Consider the following 15,982-nt stretch of genomic DNA (forward strand, 5'->3'; position numbering starts at 1 on the left):
CAGCTAACGTCTGAGGTATTTGATCCAATCTCAATGTACTTGAGCTGTGCACTCCCAAAAAAGCACAGATATAGCCAAAGAAACAAAATCCTTGTTCTTTATATTTTAGAAGACACCCTATTACCTGGGAAACTAAGGGCGTTTTTAACTAGCAAAGTAAGTGTTTTCTTACTTGATTAATTTTAATGAGCCAACTAGTACGAGAGTTAGCTTCACATTAAAAAAGCCGGTGTACATGTAGGTGTCCACACATAGCTCCTGTTATGGTCAATGGATATTTAGAGCTCCGTTGTTCGCACATAGGTATCCAGAGCTATCTGAGATGTCTTCAGGTGTTGTCTATCCGGCTTTCAAGTGCTGCTGAAAAATGGTGTAGCCTCCCACAGGTCCCATATAACAGCCATCATCCTCCACGAATGTTTTGTGTCACCAGAGACCTGCATGTAGGTAACTGAAGCCTGACACCAGTAGTTTGTTCAATAGCTCAAGCTCCAGTCACTGCACTAAATAGATTTCCATTGACCTGTGAACATCTGCATTTAGGTCTCTTAATCTTAAATTAATCTCATGCAGATTAGAATCAGTCTTTGAAAACAATAGGTAGCCTGTGAATTCATTAACATCTTAGTGTTAAAGACAAAGGATTTTGAAAAATGGGATGTGCTTATATATATATATATATATATATATATATATATATATATATGTATATATATATAAAAACCCAAGCTGTGTTTCATTACAGACTTGGATTTCAGCCTCTAATAAGTGTTGCTAGAGATATCCTGACAGTAATTCTCCTCTATAGGGAACTGCTTTTATCTTCGTAATAAATTTATGGCATAAGGTTACACCCATGTTGTTTCAAAAGCAGCCCTAAGGCCTAATTTGCCAGCTGTCCTCAATGTCTATTGTTACTTGGGTGCTAGTGGTTAGCTTTCGGATAACCACCTGGTGCAAGTGGAGGGAAAACTTTAAATTTGCCTGCTGAGTTAAACTGTTCTCTAGTGTACACTTAGCTACAACATCAATGGAGCTTCAGAAATTGAGATCTAGGTTGTCAAAAACTGTTAGTTCCCTAAATTGCCACAGTTAAGGATCTATTCCCATACAATATCAGCTGACTAGTTGATGGAGAAAAAGGATGCAATTCTCAATCTCAGACCCCTTATTATTCCTTTCTTCTCAACCCAGAGCAGACTCATAAGTAAATGGTAAGGTAAACAAAGCAGCTGTTACTACACAGACTTTCTTTTGGTAGGTTATTCACCACCACTGCAAGCCACAAATGAGTGGTTCATGTCTGTGAGAGATGACACAAAGCATAAAGGATTCTCTGTTTAACAATAACTCTGATCAAAATGTTAAAAGCTTATTCACTGCTCTGTGACAAACCTTGAAAATAATTGGCATTTTTGAAGAGAAGGCCACGCAACAGTGGTTGCCTGGGTGATTTCAGTGTCAAGCATGACCACCTCCGTGGAGTTTAAATACCTTTTCTTTAAAGACAGGTGAATATTTGCCGTGTTAGTCCACTGCTCCAATAAACTCAATCTTTGTTCTTTTCAACTCATTGCCAAGGCAATCCCAAAGCAAGACACATTTCTGCTTTGCAATGCTGCATGGCTGGCATGTTAAAGCTGTGTCCCCAGGGAAGTGTCACAGACATCGCAAAGAAAAGAACACATGGTGCATCCCAAAGTCCTAAATGATAGGGAGAAGAGAGAACAGTAAGATCACCTAGTCCTATCCCTCTGTTCTTGCAGGACTGCTTCTAGTGATATAGTCTCCAATCTAATTGAAATGGCACAAATGTGAGATCTCCACCTTTTCTCAGGGGGCAACTGTTGCACAGACTAAGCTGTTGTTAGGACACTGAGTGAAGATGTAATTTCAGTTTGGAACGGTGGAAAACAAGAAAAAAAGGAAAAAATTCCGCTGTGTTTTTCAGTGTACTGAACTGTCTTGTGAATATTTATAAGTAGTTTAATGGAAGTAGATGTTGCATCTGTCCTCTGTACATCCTACTTGTTTAAACAAAAAAATCCACCAAGTAACGTTGGTCACTCCTCTTCAACAATTAACTTACAGAGAATTAATTTTTTTTAGACTATCTGAGCTTGGTGCAGATGGATATAAAAATATGAAAGATACTAAGATGATAGTAAGGATTTGGGTTGATCAGGAACACAGACCTCTGTTGGACAACCAGCAGAGTGGGAAGGAGGAGAAATAAGAACCTTGCATGGACTGATTAGGAAAAAATCTACCAGAAAACTCCAAAGAATAGAACAAAACCAGTAAAAATCTGAATGAACACCAATCTGCAGAACTGAGTAAGAGATTGAGGAGGGAGAATTATTACTATTATTTGTTCAGCAAGGGATCATTAAAGCAACAGTAGAGAAAGATTCAGCGCAGGGAAAGTGCTGCAGCAATAACATCAGCAGAGCTTCCTGATGCAGAGAAGCTTCAATGACCGTAGATATTGTTTTCCGTGAGTTTAAAGGTGAGTGAAGTAGGCAGATGGCTAGAGAAGGAGAATGATTCTTTACTTTTCCCATGAGGCTGGAAAGAATAACTGAATATACTTGTATTTATTATGAAGAAAAAACAAGTGTGGTGCATTGACCCTGGCTGGACACCAGGTGTCCACCAAGCTGCTCTATTGCTCCCCTCCTCAGAAGGACAGGGGGTAAGAAAATAGGGTGGAAAAACCCTCATGGGTCAAGATAAAGGCAGTTTGACAGAGCAAAAGCAAAGGCCGTGTGTGGAAGCCAAGGAAAACAAAATGTTACTTCTCTACTTCCCATCAGCAGGAGATGTCCAGCCACTTCCCAAGAACTGGGGCTTCAGTACGTGTAACAGTTGCTCCAGAAGACAAACGTTATAATAACAAATGTGCCCCCTACCCCTCCTTCCTCTTAGCTTTCACTGCTGAGCAGGTGTCACATGGTGTGGAATATCCCTTTGCTCAGTTTGGGTCAGCTGTCCTGGCTGTGTCCCCTCCCGAGATCTTGCCCACCCCCAGCGTACCGGTGAGGGGGGATGTCAGAGAGAGACAGCCTTGGTGCTGTGCGAGCACTGCTCAGCAGTGGCCGAAACACTCGTGTGTTATCGACACCTTTGTAGCTACCAATACAAACCACAGCACCATGAGGGCTGCTATGGGGGAAATAAACTCCAGCCAGACCCAATACAACAGGTTAGACAGAAAATTAAGGAGAAAGGTGGAAGCACAGTCCACTAAGTTGAGAAAAACTGGAGGAACTGGACTCAGTGAAGCCAATGACAGTCAAGAAACAATGGTGCTGGTAGAGAAGGAAAGGAAGGTCTTGTGTACCTGTAATCACAGGTACACAGACAAAAACCCTTCAAAGTGTGCTTTTGAATACCAAAATGCTATAGGAGAAGAGTGTCTCAACTTAATTCTCAGCAAAAGACAACTGACATTTCATAACTTGAGGGATGTGAAAACTAAGGCAGATAATTCCTGACACAATTTATTTCACTGCAGGTTTTTAAGAACAAGATATATGAAGTGAGATTTCTGTTGTGGAATTTCACAGGGGCCTGTGCTGTGGCTCGTGTGACTCCCCTATGACCATTGCGAGTCTTGCGCAGTTGTGGGGACGTGCCTACCTAGGTGATAGGAGAGCTTTGGATGATGTGACTGGTGTTGCTTACATGTCATGTACAATGTCCAGAGCTCATGACAGGGACTTGAGGAAAGAAAGCCTTCAAGATGACAGATACGATGCTTGTGTTTTAAATTATGTGTTGGGAGAACATGAGAATCATTTCTTGGGAGAACTATTTAAGGGCACCTTGATGCAGCACTACATGACCTGAGCAATAACCAAACCTCATATTCACAAAAAAAATTACTGATGAAGGGATCAGCCCTCATGAAGTAATTGACACATTTGTGAAATTGAAGGAAAACAACCCATTGATCCTGATTCCACTTACATCCACAAGGCAGTGAGAAGTCAAGTTGCAGACTGCTGTATTAGCTGATGAAGAGCTTGATTTGCCTTCATATCCGTTTTGGAATAATTATTCCTGTTGGAATTCTGTCTGACTGTGCAAGGTGAGACAGTTCAATTATTTAATCGTGCCATCACTCTCAATTTGAAAGGCCAGTGCTAGAGCAAATGTGCTTTCTGTTTAATTTATACCAATACTTAACCTAGTTGGTCTGTTCCCTGTTTGCGCGTCTTCAGTAATGTATCAGAATATAATGAATATTTCTTCCATTTTTATATCTGTCAAATTTTATGAGTCTCACATTCAGCGGGTGGCTCTGAATATGAAAGCTTTGTTCATCTGCACGTGCATTTCCACAGCTGCAAGGAAGCTGGGGGGGTGATGGGAAAAGAGAGACCACCTTAAGCCTGTCCTGTTATATATCGAGAGGCAAAGCTTTGCAATTTTAGTGTATATCTGCAAGTAAATTATAAATGCTTATACCTGCTGATTACTTCTGTAGTCCTTTGTTTCATTGGCAAATCATTTGTTTCAAGGCAAATGTAGGGTCCTGCACCTGGGGAGGAATAACCCCCCGCACCAGTACAGGCTGGGGGCTGACCTGCTAGAGGGCAGCTCTGCGGAGAAGGACCTGGGAGTTGTGGTAGACAACAAGTTAACGATGAGCCAGCAGTGTGCCCTTGTGGCCAAGAAGGCCAATGACATCCTGGGGTGCATGAAGAAGAGTGTGGCCAGCAGGTCGGGGGAGTTTCTCCTCGCCCTCTACTCTGCCCTGGTGAGGCCACACCTGGAGTGCTGTGTCCAGTTCTGGGCCCCCCAGTTCAAGAGGGACAGGGAACTCCTGGAGAGAGTCCAGCAGAAGGCCACAAAGATGATGAGGGGACTGGAACATCTCTCCTACGAGGACAGGCTGAGAGACCTGGGGCTTTTTAGCCTGGAGAAGAGAAGGATGAGAGGGGACCTCATCAATGCTTATAGATATCTAAAGGGTGGGTGTCAGGAGGATGGGCCAAGCTCTTCTCAGTGGTGCCCAGTGACAGGACAAGGGGCAACAGGCACAAACTCGAGCACAGGAAAATCTGCTTGAACATGAGGAAAAACTTCTTTACTCTGAGGGTGGCAGAGCACTGGAACAGGCTGCCCAGGCAGGTTGTGGAGTCTTCTTCCCTGGAGATATTCAAAACCTGCCTGGACGCCATCCTGGGCAACCCGCTCTAGGTGAACCTGCTTTAGCAGGGGGGTTGGACTAGATGATCTCCAGAGGTCCCTTCCAACCCCCGCTATTCTGTGATTCTCTGATTCTTTGATTGTCTTTGGACTCCTTTTGCAGGTATGTTAGCTTTCTGTCAACATTCTAGTGTCTATAAGCCTTTCAAATACATGCTTTCTCAGCCGGTGTTATACAGTTTAACATTTTCAGATTTTGCTATACTCTTTCTAAGAATTGTTCTAAGGTCACTTAAAGTTTGCCTCTTCTTATAGATGGTAAAATGTTAAGAGCAGAAATCAGGACAAGGAAAGGTGGTTGGGTTTTTTGCTAGAGGATACACTTTACTTAAAGCCTACTTAATCAAATGCTGCCCAGATAAACTGAACAACCAAGGTAGAATTAGGAGGTGTTTCGAGAAACCTCATACGTGAGATTAAAGACTTTGTCAGGCTACTATATATAGCCATGAGGATCCAAGCATAATCATGCAGTAACATGAACTTTAGGGTGATTATGGAGTTACACTTAATTATCCTTGAGAACACACACAGACTTGAGGACAGTTGGGAATTTACTCTTTTTAATAAACACCTATGGAAACTTTCAATATAGAGTACATTCTACAGAAATAATATAGAGTGTATTCTACAAAGGTTCAGCTGTTGTGGGTGGACTGACGTACTTCACTCATGAAAGAAAAGTAGCAATATATTTATTGATATAAAACAGTAATTCAAGAAATTTTTGTAGTAAATGCAACAGTGGCTTAACCAGATTTGATGGTGAGGTACACTTGGTTATTTACTGCATAGAGGACAGGGTCAGACAAATCTGTTAGGGACACCCTCCCGTTGAGTCACGAGGTTCAGAAAGGACCCCCTTGCTTTCTAAACTCCTTCTCGGAGAGGAGCCTAGATGAGGCTAGATCCGATCTTAGTCCCAGACATGGTCAGAGGTTTATGTCTAAAGGATAATATATGCACCATCAATCCTTTAGATCACTTAGACAAGGTTTCAAAGTTTAGCATGCTATTAATCACTTACTGAGAATCCGTTGTGGCAAGGAATCTCTCAACCTCAAGGAGTAACCTTGAGTGTCATCCCTGCTCAAGGGGAGATCATGCAGCCCGCTGCCATGCAGGAATGCTCAATGGACCTTGGGCTGTCCACTACCAATGGAGTAAGATGATTGACTTGTACTTATATTTACATACCGACCACAGAAGTTAGTTTCTTCCAAATTTAGCTTGACTTGGACACCAGCCAGCACTGTAGGTGGGTACATTGCTTAAATTAGCTCTTGGTTATTCTGTTGTTATCTGGAAATAAAGGTCAGACTGGGGGGACACAGGGGAGCACACTGCCACAGCTGTACATTTTTGTAAATTGTAAGTCCAAGAGGTTCTGGTTTCTAAAAGACAAAAAAAAAAATCTAATTAGAAAAAAATCCTCCTACATTTTCTAAAAATATCTTAAATAAAGGGTCTCTTTAGAGAAAAAACAAGATACATCAATGTCTCAATAAAAAAAAATAAATGGTGTAGATGGTAAAATATATGCTTTAACTTTTCATGGTTTTGAAATAATCTTGGAATTTTACAGAACTGGCTTTGTACACAGTCTGGAACAACTTTGAACAACCAATCTCATATTGTTCATTTCGGTGGGATGTTAAAGCTTCCTGAAATATTGTTCCCAGAAATCATGGTTAAAAAAATTAGTGGAACATTTTCTGCAGCAAACTGCAGTTCCACTGAAAACACAACGTGTCTTCACGTTATGAGAACACTGTTTCAGAGAAACTGCAAGGAAGGAGTTGGGTGAAGGGATGAAACTCCGACAATATTTTGTCATCCTCTTTAGACATGTTGGAGTGAAGTGTTTTGAGCATGTTTTTGAAGGAACTGCTTTTTTAAGCTATGCTTCTTCCTCTATGTTATAATTTTAAAATGAATGTTGAAATCTAAACACTTCAAAACATTAAAAAATATGATTTTGAAAAGACCTTTCTAATGCCTCAGATTTGTTATAATCTTAAGAAAGCAGACTGAAATCCTGAAACCAGTGCAAAGCATTACTTCTGCGTAGTGTCACTTCGCAGCTGCTTCATGACCGAGGTTGATCTCCAAATCCCAAAGTGCTCAAACAACCACACTCCAAATGGTAGCAGTCTTTCTTCCCACACTCTTCTTTATGTAAATGGAAATAACTGGAGTTACATGTCTTCAGTTCTGTGACATTAGTTATGACTGTACCTTTTCTGCCTTCACGCCAGTTTTGTTCTATATCTGCTCTCTCTGCTTCTTCAGACAAAATTGACAATACACCACAGGAAATAGATTGAAGATTATTAACTAAAGGACGTCAAGTGAAGTAGTGCTCAAAAGGTCTGTATTCATACACCGTTTATTTCTGAGAAATTCAGAATTTTTAAAAAATAAAGCAGATTAAGGCTGATTGAACAAGGATGATCAATTACAATATTCCCCAGTGAGGTGACAGACAACTGTTATCCCTCTGATTTTAATGGGTTTTTGTGTTTTGATTTGGGGGACAATATACACTTCAATTTCTAACTTTTGTGAAGATAGTGTTCAGGCTGTCTGTTTTCTCATCCAATATCAATAACTTACCTGGCTGCCATGATGGACCACCAATGTTATGCACCTCATGGGAGGAGAACCACTGAGTTATTTATTGATATGGTGAGAAAGACACAGGGAAGCTTATATTTCAGTAAAACCGGTATGCCAGCTTGTGATTGGACCAGTTACATGGTCCTGGTCCAATATCACGTCATGGAAAAGCTGTTTTGAGTGCAGCAGAGTCACACTTGCGCAATGTGAGTTCAAAAGAAGTTTGAAATAATATTTGCTAAGGGATGGGGAGTGGAGACTGCAGCTATTTGCCCAATAAAACAAATTCAATATCTGAATGAAATGGGAACATATAATCAATATTGGTCTAGAGAGAAAAGCAACAATAATCTTATAGCTCATTGGAAAAGGTGTAGCTTTGTTAACCTTCTGGTCATGCTGCAAAGCCATCTGTTTTTCTTTCCTTCTGCTTGGTTAAAGATTTTGAGGAGGACATAGATTGAGCTTGCTATCCTGCTGTGCTGACCTGTTATTTTTTGTCTCTGTATCGATATTATTATTTCACAGTAATGAAATTATTTCATAGGAATAAGTGTACGGGAAGGACTACAGAAGAACAAGGAATACAGAGCACTGATTTTACAGAAATAAATGAACATAAAGAATAGATCCATACAATTAAAAATGCTTGCTAGTGGAAATGACAACTTCAAGATCAAACGTTCAGGGAAGCTTACCACAGATTTTAAGTGTATGGCAACATTCAGAGAAAAGAGGAAGACTTTTCTCCAGCAAAGGACTGGTAATTCTTCTCAAATGATGTGGCAGCATAAATTCCCTAGGAACAACATCAGATGCATGGTTGGAGTGTAAGACTTTTAGTGGCTGAAAGAGGCAAAGTTAAGAGAACCTAGGTAACCTTGGTGATCTAGACATGTTTCTGTCCTACACCTGTATGTTCAATATGATTTTAGCTTCTCGGTTTTCTGTGAAATTTGCCATAATGTGCGATATTTATGAATGTTTGTTTCTATTTTTGGTCCTTCCCTCTATCTTGAAGTGAATTCTCCTGAGGTATTTTGAGACCTAAACCCACAGTTAATCAGTACATTTCATGATTAAATTCAAAGTCATGGATTAAAAGCTCCTGTTGGATGTTCTTCAGCTTCTGGGAGCTCTTACTTTAAGGAATACCACAAGTTTAGAAGGACATGAATGGACAATGCAGATAGACCAGAAGATGAAGATTTGAGAAGACAAACTTTGACTTCTCCAAGATCAAGAAGCAAAGCTGCTCATGAGGTGCTTGTTTGGAGAGGGGAGGCAGGAAGAATGGGGAAACAGACAGCTGAAGACATGAGAGACCACTGAGAACATGGGAAGGAAAGAGAGAGAGAAGTACCAGGCAAGGAGTAAGGAGGATGAGGAAAAGAAGTGCTTATACATGGTAGCACAGGTTAGTAATAACTAAAACTTGAAATGACAATAAAATGATCATGTGTTAAATTTAAGGAGACTCATTCCAGTTCTTTATCAGTGCTGTTAGAAACAAAGATGCCAAAGAGGTGCCAAATAGTTACTCTGTTGAAGAAAGAGAAGAAAATTATGATAAACTGCTGTTTTAATTGAATCTCTTTTCAGTCTCAAGCATGAGTGCCATTAAATAAGCCAAAAAAGTAGAGATCCTTTTAGATGCAGATGTCAGACTTATTATCCACTGCTCTGGGAACAAAAGGTCAAAATATCACTTATGTAACCTTATTTCAGATAAGCCTAAGTTACAGCTTTGAATTGGCATTGAATAAGGCATTTCTCATGTTCTGTCACTAACAAGTATATCGCCTATTTATGTCCTTCTGCATTGTATCTGTCACTGACTTTACATTTAACCACCATGGCTTTCCAAAAAAGGCAGTCTAAGTGGCAATGAGCAAAGTTTTGAGTTTTTCTCCTAGTGTATTTTGCATGCTAATAGTGGAAGAGACATGATGCATTCCACTTTTGAAGACAGGCTGCATGAGAGATCAAATCACACACACACAAAAATAATCAGACTGAAATAATATTTTCTGAGGGATGGCTGCAAACAACAGGTAAAAGTGCAGAAAAGGTTCAATGGAAATATATCTTTTCCCATGCCGTGTGAACACAGCAAGTACAGACACACAAGAAAGTTCCATAATGATTTTTGTAATGATTTTTTTAAATTAGACCCATTACTTTGCTTGCGCATGTAGAAAATACCTGATTTTAAAAGTTCATCTAAACCAGAAGGTTTGCAAATGGGTTCAGATAATCCTTCCATTCTCTCAACACGAAATTTAGATGCAGTAGATATAAGGAATGTTGAAGCCATCAGTAATCACAAACATCCCCTTTGTGTTTTCTGCTTGGATTCCGAGCAGTTAAAACCTCTCTGAAAGTACACCATGCTTCCAAATGCAAGTTTCCAAACTGAATCTCGAAGAAATCCAAATGTGTCATTTAACATAATTCCTCATCTGATGCTGAGCTATCTGCAGCGGGTACAGTAACTGCCTTCCAGTCACTGAATGCTAATGTAATGTGCGGTGGTGCCATTTGGAAATTTAACTTGGAGTCAACTTTCAATAAGCCGTTTCTCCTTTCTGATATGAAGGTTTTCTTTCAAAATGGACCTATTTGTGTAAATTGCAGGCAGGCCTGTTTGGAGTCTGACTATTTTACACAGTTGAGGGAAAGCAGGCTGGTGCTTTTTATGGACTGAGCTATCAGGTAGATACACATTTGACAGAGAGTGCGCTGAGTTATCAACTTTCTCCAAGGGCAATCATATATCTTGTATATCCAGAGCCAAATTATATTTGACATTTCATTTAAAGCCTGAGACATCCAGATGCTAAAGCAGAGCATGAGTGGTAAGAGTAGGAGGGCGTTCAATTCGACTGGATGGATGTTTCTATTCCTGCCCTACTCGTCTGGGTTGTAGATGAGGTCTAATTGCCCAACATCACCCTATATTTTAGTCAAATGGATATCTCAGGTTTAATTCTTTTCCAATGACACTCCTTCCTATGTCAGTTTTTGCCTGGCAGTCTTAGACGGAACTAATCTGAGCTAGCTTCAGATGGCACTGTAACCAGCATTATTTATGTAGCAGCATGTGAAGATTTCTTTGGCTATACCCACAGCTTTCACATCAAGCCTGGTAGTTTTCAGATGGAAATGCTGTCCTTGCATTTCCCAATCTTAGCCCATTCAAAATCTTTATATCTTATTGTGGGTGTTCATTGCAGCCAATCTTTTTGTGTTCTCAACCTCAAATTAAAAAACAGACTCTTGCTGAGGTGGTGGATGGGTAAAGGTCAATAGGATGGCTATGGCAAAGCTAGCATTAACGCTTTTATCCTTCATCACAACCATGGAAATAGGCAGTTGCTGGGCTGGTTTGTGACATTTATTGAAACAGACTTAAAGCTTCTCAAAGCTTACATAGTATCACCCTGGAGTCACGGGATATAATCTATATCTATGGAACTAGGTTGAAATTCTGTGTTCATTCCACTTTTATTAAATAATTTTCTAGTGAAAACTGGATCAACAGTGATGACCCAGTCCTGACAGAAACATCCACAGCAGGAAGAGGTTCAGGATGTAATTTCCTGGGTATTTCATAGCAAAATTACTTCTGTATTTTGATAACTCCTCAGCCATGCCTTCCTGGGTCTGTTGTGAATATCATTGTATGCAGCATGATTATTATGAAGGACTATTTTTTCTGATTAAGAATATTGTTCCTGGCAGCAAATGCTATTGCTGAGGGTGAGGAGGCCCTTTATACATGCTTGCATTGTTTCCTTCATTATATTTTTATTTCACGTGTCACAGGCAGGCACATCTCATACATCTTAATTATGTGAATATCTTCCAAGATGGAGACATCTTTCCTGCCTCTAAGGTGGAGGAAGTTGCAGGGGGAGGGGGATCTTGTATATAAGTATAAGCAGGAATAGAAGAAGTTGCACCTTATATCAAATTGTTTTCACATTTCCTTCCCTATTGATTTTTCAAAAGATAATTATTGTGGGTGTAGTGTGAGCTGCTCTCATTAGGAATCCATTGATTGTTAGCCACCACTACTGCTTCGAATGCAGGAACTGGGAGGGAATAGATAAAGGGAAAAATGAGGGTCAATATTTTATTGCTTTAGTGTTTGTTAATTGCACACTTTGGGCATGTCCTTTACCATTTTTTTTTTCCTAATAAAAATCCTGGAAAATTAATTTTCTTTTTTTACACAATGACCTCCTCGCTTTTATTAAGGTCAAACAGGGAATGCGTATTCCTTCATAAAAAGCAACCTTGGATTGATTGAAAAGACAAAGGCCCATTCAACTCTTTTATCGCAAAATGGCCAGTCTTTCAATTCCATCCGCACTAACATGTGCTGGAAAGTGCAGAAACACTGTCAGTCATTTAGTGACATCACTCACCACTGTATAGCTTGTTGGAGAATGCCTGTTAGTTGTGAAGTTACCCCTTCACATGGTTTCCTAGAAATATCAGAGGAACCTGTGAAATGCTGCTAAAATTGCAAGCTCTCACTTTTCCCGTGTAAACAAAATTTGTCTGAAGCCTCTCAGTCTAAGGAATTTGGTATTGACTCACTCTGCAGAGCCTTTCTGCCTATTCTGAATGACTGACCTGAATTTAGGTGTTTCCCTGGCTGATTTGCTGTCATTGCAAAGGACAAATATATTTGTTAACATAATCGTGCCTCAACAGACCCCTGAGGTAAAATAAAGAAATAATCCCCAAAGCCCACATGGGAAGTCAAGAGAAGCCACTGGGCTAATCCCACATAGACAGCTAGGCATTATGTGCCCAGCTCCATGGCAGAGTTCACGACAGAGTTCATTGTTTCCTGTGGAGGTCATGGGAAAGGTTAGGTACCTACAATTGAGCTTCCTAGCAGCTGGTGCAGAGGCCGAAGACATAAATGACACCACAGCCATGCGAAAAATATGCTTGTGATCTCCTCTCACTGCTGGGTTTGTGAGACCTTTGTCTCAACGAGTTCAAGACAGGCTTTACTAAGATATCCTGAATCCCCAGTTTCACCCCTGACCGGCAGGTCCTCATGGATTTTTTGGACCAATGCATCTCTACATAAATTTGTTTCCTTACTCTCTGGTACCTGAAGTCTCGGCTTCTTTGTTACAAATGTGTGCAGAAAGAACAGAGGCTACCCCCTGCACATCACCTTTTTGCTCTTCCTGAGCTTGCCAAAAGCCTGACATCCCCTAGGAAAAAGGAGTTAAGGGTTTGAAGTCCTTCCACAAAAAAAAAGCTCAGAAGCTAATTTCTCTTCTATCTGAGTGTGCAAAGCACAGAGCTGGCTCAGTCCAGGAGATGGTGCTCCCACCAGCCACATTAATGATAGAAATTACTGTGGCTGCTCAGCTCAGTGCTTGCTGTGTGCTGGAGGTGTGTTCCAAGTCCATCTGCAGGGCTTTTCGAAGGATTTAAGCATGAAAAGATGAAGGCATTCTGTTTTGAGACTCCTGCTGACCTTTTTCCTACCTTGGTTGGTCATGACAGGGAGAAATGAAATGACCTCAGTGCTTATATACTCAGGCAATTAAATTCTACATGAAGTTGAACCATGAACACCTACGTGCTTCTGTGGCTCATGTGCTGATACGTGTTTTTCCAAGGCCACGGAGACTATCTGCAACAGATCAAGAGATTTAGTCCAGAATTTTTCACTCAGCCCTTGTCCTTCTCACGACAAAAGCTGCCACTGCCTCTCTGCAGCTGCCTGTTTCACTTTCTACTTGAAGGGTGGCCTGGCTTTTAAGGGCATGTCTACATCGTCAGCTGCAGACAGACAACATGCTGTGCTCTGAGCTGGAGCTAGCTTTCCCTAGAAGCTGAGCAGAGATGTGAATGCAAAACTGCTGCCATGCTAATGAGTCCAGCTGAGTGACATTGTGTCCTACCGGGCTTTAGGCACATGCATTTCTTCCAGGGAGAGCAGTGATGTAGTGATCAACATCCATCTTAAAACAACATTATTTTGTTTGGTGTCAGGGAGAAAACGTATTAGAGAGACAAATAGGATTTTAAAATAACAAACAGCAGGAATATATATTTAGTCTTAGGTTTCCAATTTGGCATGTCACTCTGAGTCAAGTTAGATAGGCTTTGATCCCATGAATGGGACTTTGTAATGTTCTAACAAAGCACCAATTTTCTTACAGAGTGGCGCTTATGTCAGTGCTTCTGTTCCCTCTGTTTTTGCTAGCGTACACGAGCTAACGCTGAAATCTTTAGGTTAATACCATTAGCATGAAACCCGATCTCGTTTCAAAACCAGACTGAGCAATATTGAGTAAATATTTGGAGCGATGTTGCCATAGTCATGATTCTCCATATTACTGCAGCTACAGTTTTAGTGCTTAATTTGAGAATTAAGCATTTTAAAACAAGCACGGGGTACCTGCAGACCCAGCACTCACTACCACATGGATCCAAAGGGATTTAATGGTCTGGAGGAGAATGGATTAGAGCTGCTGAGGCTTCTTACTTGGAGTATTACCCCTTGAGTGACTAATAGAAAAAGCAGTTTTCAATTTTCACTAGGTAATTCATCTGACTGTTGCCTAAACTGTTCCCTAGAGAGGAAGAGTTTTGGGAGAAAAACTATTTGTGAAATACACAGCAATACATTGACAGCTACCAAAAAAGGACTCAATTAATGTGACACTTGTCACACTAATGAGCAGCAATTAATATTAAGAGTTTGACGGTCCCAAATTTACATATTTGATTGGTCTTTTCTGGTTATTGTTATTCCCCCAGCACTAACCTTAGCGTGCAAAGTCCTCTGATAATGATGGGGCATCTGTTTATAAATGTCTCAGTGCCACTTCTTGGATGAGTGTCTGGAAGCGTCATGTACAAAGCAAAGCTCAGCTCAGTTTAGCAGGAGGATTTAGCCATTAAACAGTCTGTGAGCATGAAGATCTCTGTACCTGCTCTCTCATCAACACTCCTGCTTCACCAGCAGCAAATGTGTGTTGTAAATGCCACATCATAAGCCTATGTGCTCCTGCCATGGGTTAGCATAATGAACACCCTAAATTGTATTACGCTGTGTATCAGTTGCTCAGTATTCAAGATCTGTTCCTCCCTAACCTAAAATTATGATTTATTCCTGCCTTTGATTTTCTCTATTGACTGCTAACTGTTTCTGTAAGGTTACTGTGGAAACAGGAAGAGGATCCAAAGATAGCAGTTTGTCTGTAGCATGTCTGTGCATCCATATGTCACATCTATATGGCCTGGAGGTGTTGACGTGTAAGAACAAACACTACAATAGGGAGGGTTTGCACGTTAGGGTATTGCAGCCATCACTGTTCTGTTGGCATTCAATACGAGGGCTCACAGTTGGCAAGGGGAGGGATGACTTAAATGCCTTTTTCCTGAAGGATGCTCCATGACTCCTTATTCTGCACTAAGAAAGAATATTTACTTCTGAAAAATACTGCAAAATAAAGCAGAATTTTCTTGATATTTTCTTTCCCCAGGGAGGGTTAGAAAGCTTGCTTCCTCTCTCATAGTAATATTTTGCCTTTATATCCTCCATCTGTAAATATCAAACAATCTGTAGCCCTGTCCCCACCTTACAAGTCAGGCAAAAGAGGCTTTGAATGCAGAGTGCCCAGTCTTCCTCCTGCGTTGCCTGCACAATTCGGATCCTTGAACTGACCTCACTGGGAGAGCCAGTCCCACACAGAGCCTTGGCCAGATCCAGACTTCAGTGTCAGTTCCTCGATTTCCCATCAGTCAAGGGAAATACGGATATGACCCTAGCCATCAGGTCTGTTGAGACTGCCAATTCTCACCATCGGACTTGTGCCACCTATTTTTATTTCTTGATGTATTAGATGCTGAGCATAGGCTACTAAATGTGACTCTGAATGCTAAACATGGTAGACACCTAATGGTTTGGGATGATTTAGCCCAATTAACATTACATATCCTGGGATGAGATGTATTTTCTTTGTAAGTTAAGACTGGTTGGACTAGATGGATGGCTAAAAATTATCTTACCTTCTAAAAACACTTGCCTATGTCTGTGCTCTGGGGGCAGGTTTTTAGTACCATGAGATTCTTTCAACTGCCAATATTCCCTGTATGA

The sequence above is a fragment of the Leptosomus discolor genome, chromosome Z (assembly GCF_034619465.1).
Source record: "Leptosomus discolor isolate bLepDis1 chromosome Z, bLepDis1.hap2, whole genome shotgun sequence".
In the NCBI taxonomy this organism is placed as follows: Eukaryota; Metazoa; Chordata; class Aves; order Leptosomiformes; family Leptosomidae; genus Leptosomus; species Leptosomus discolor.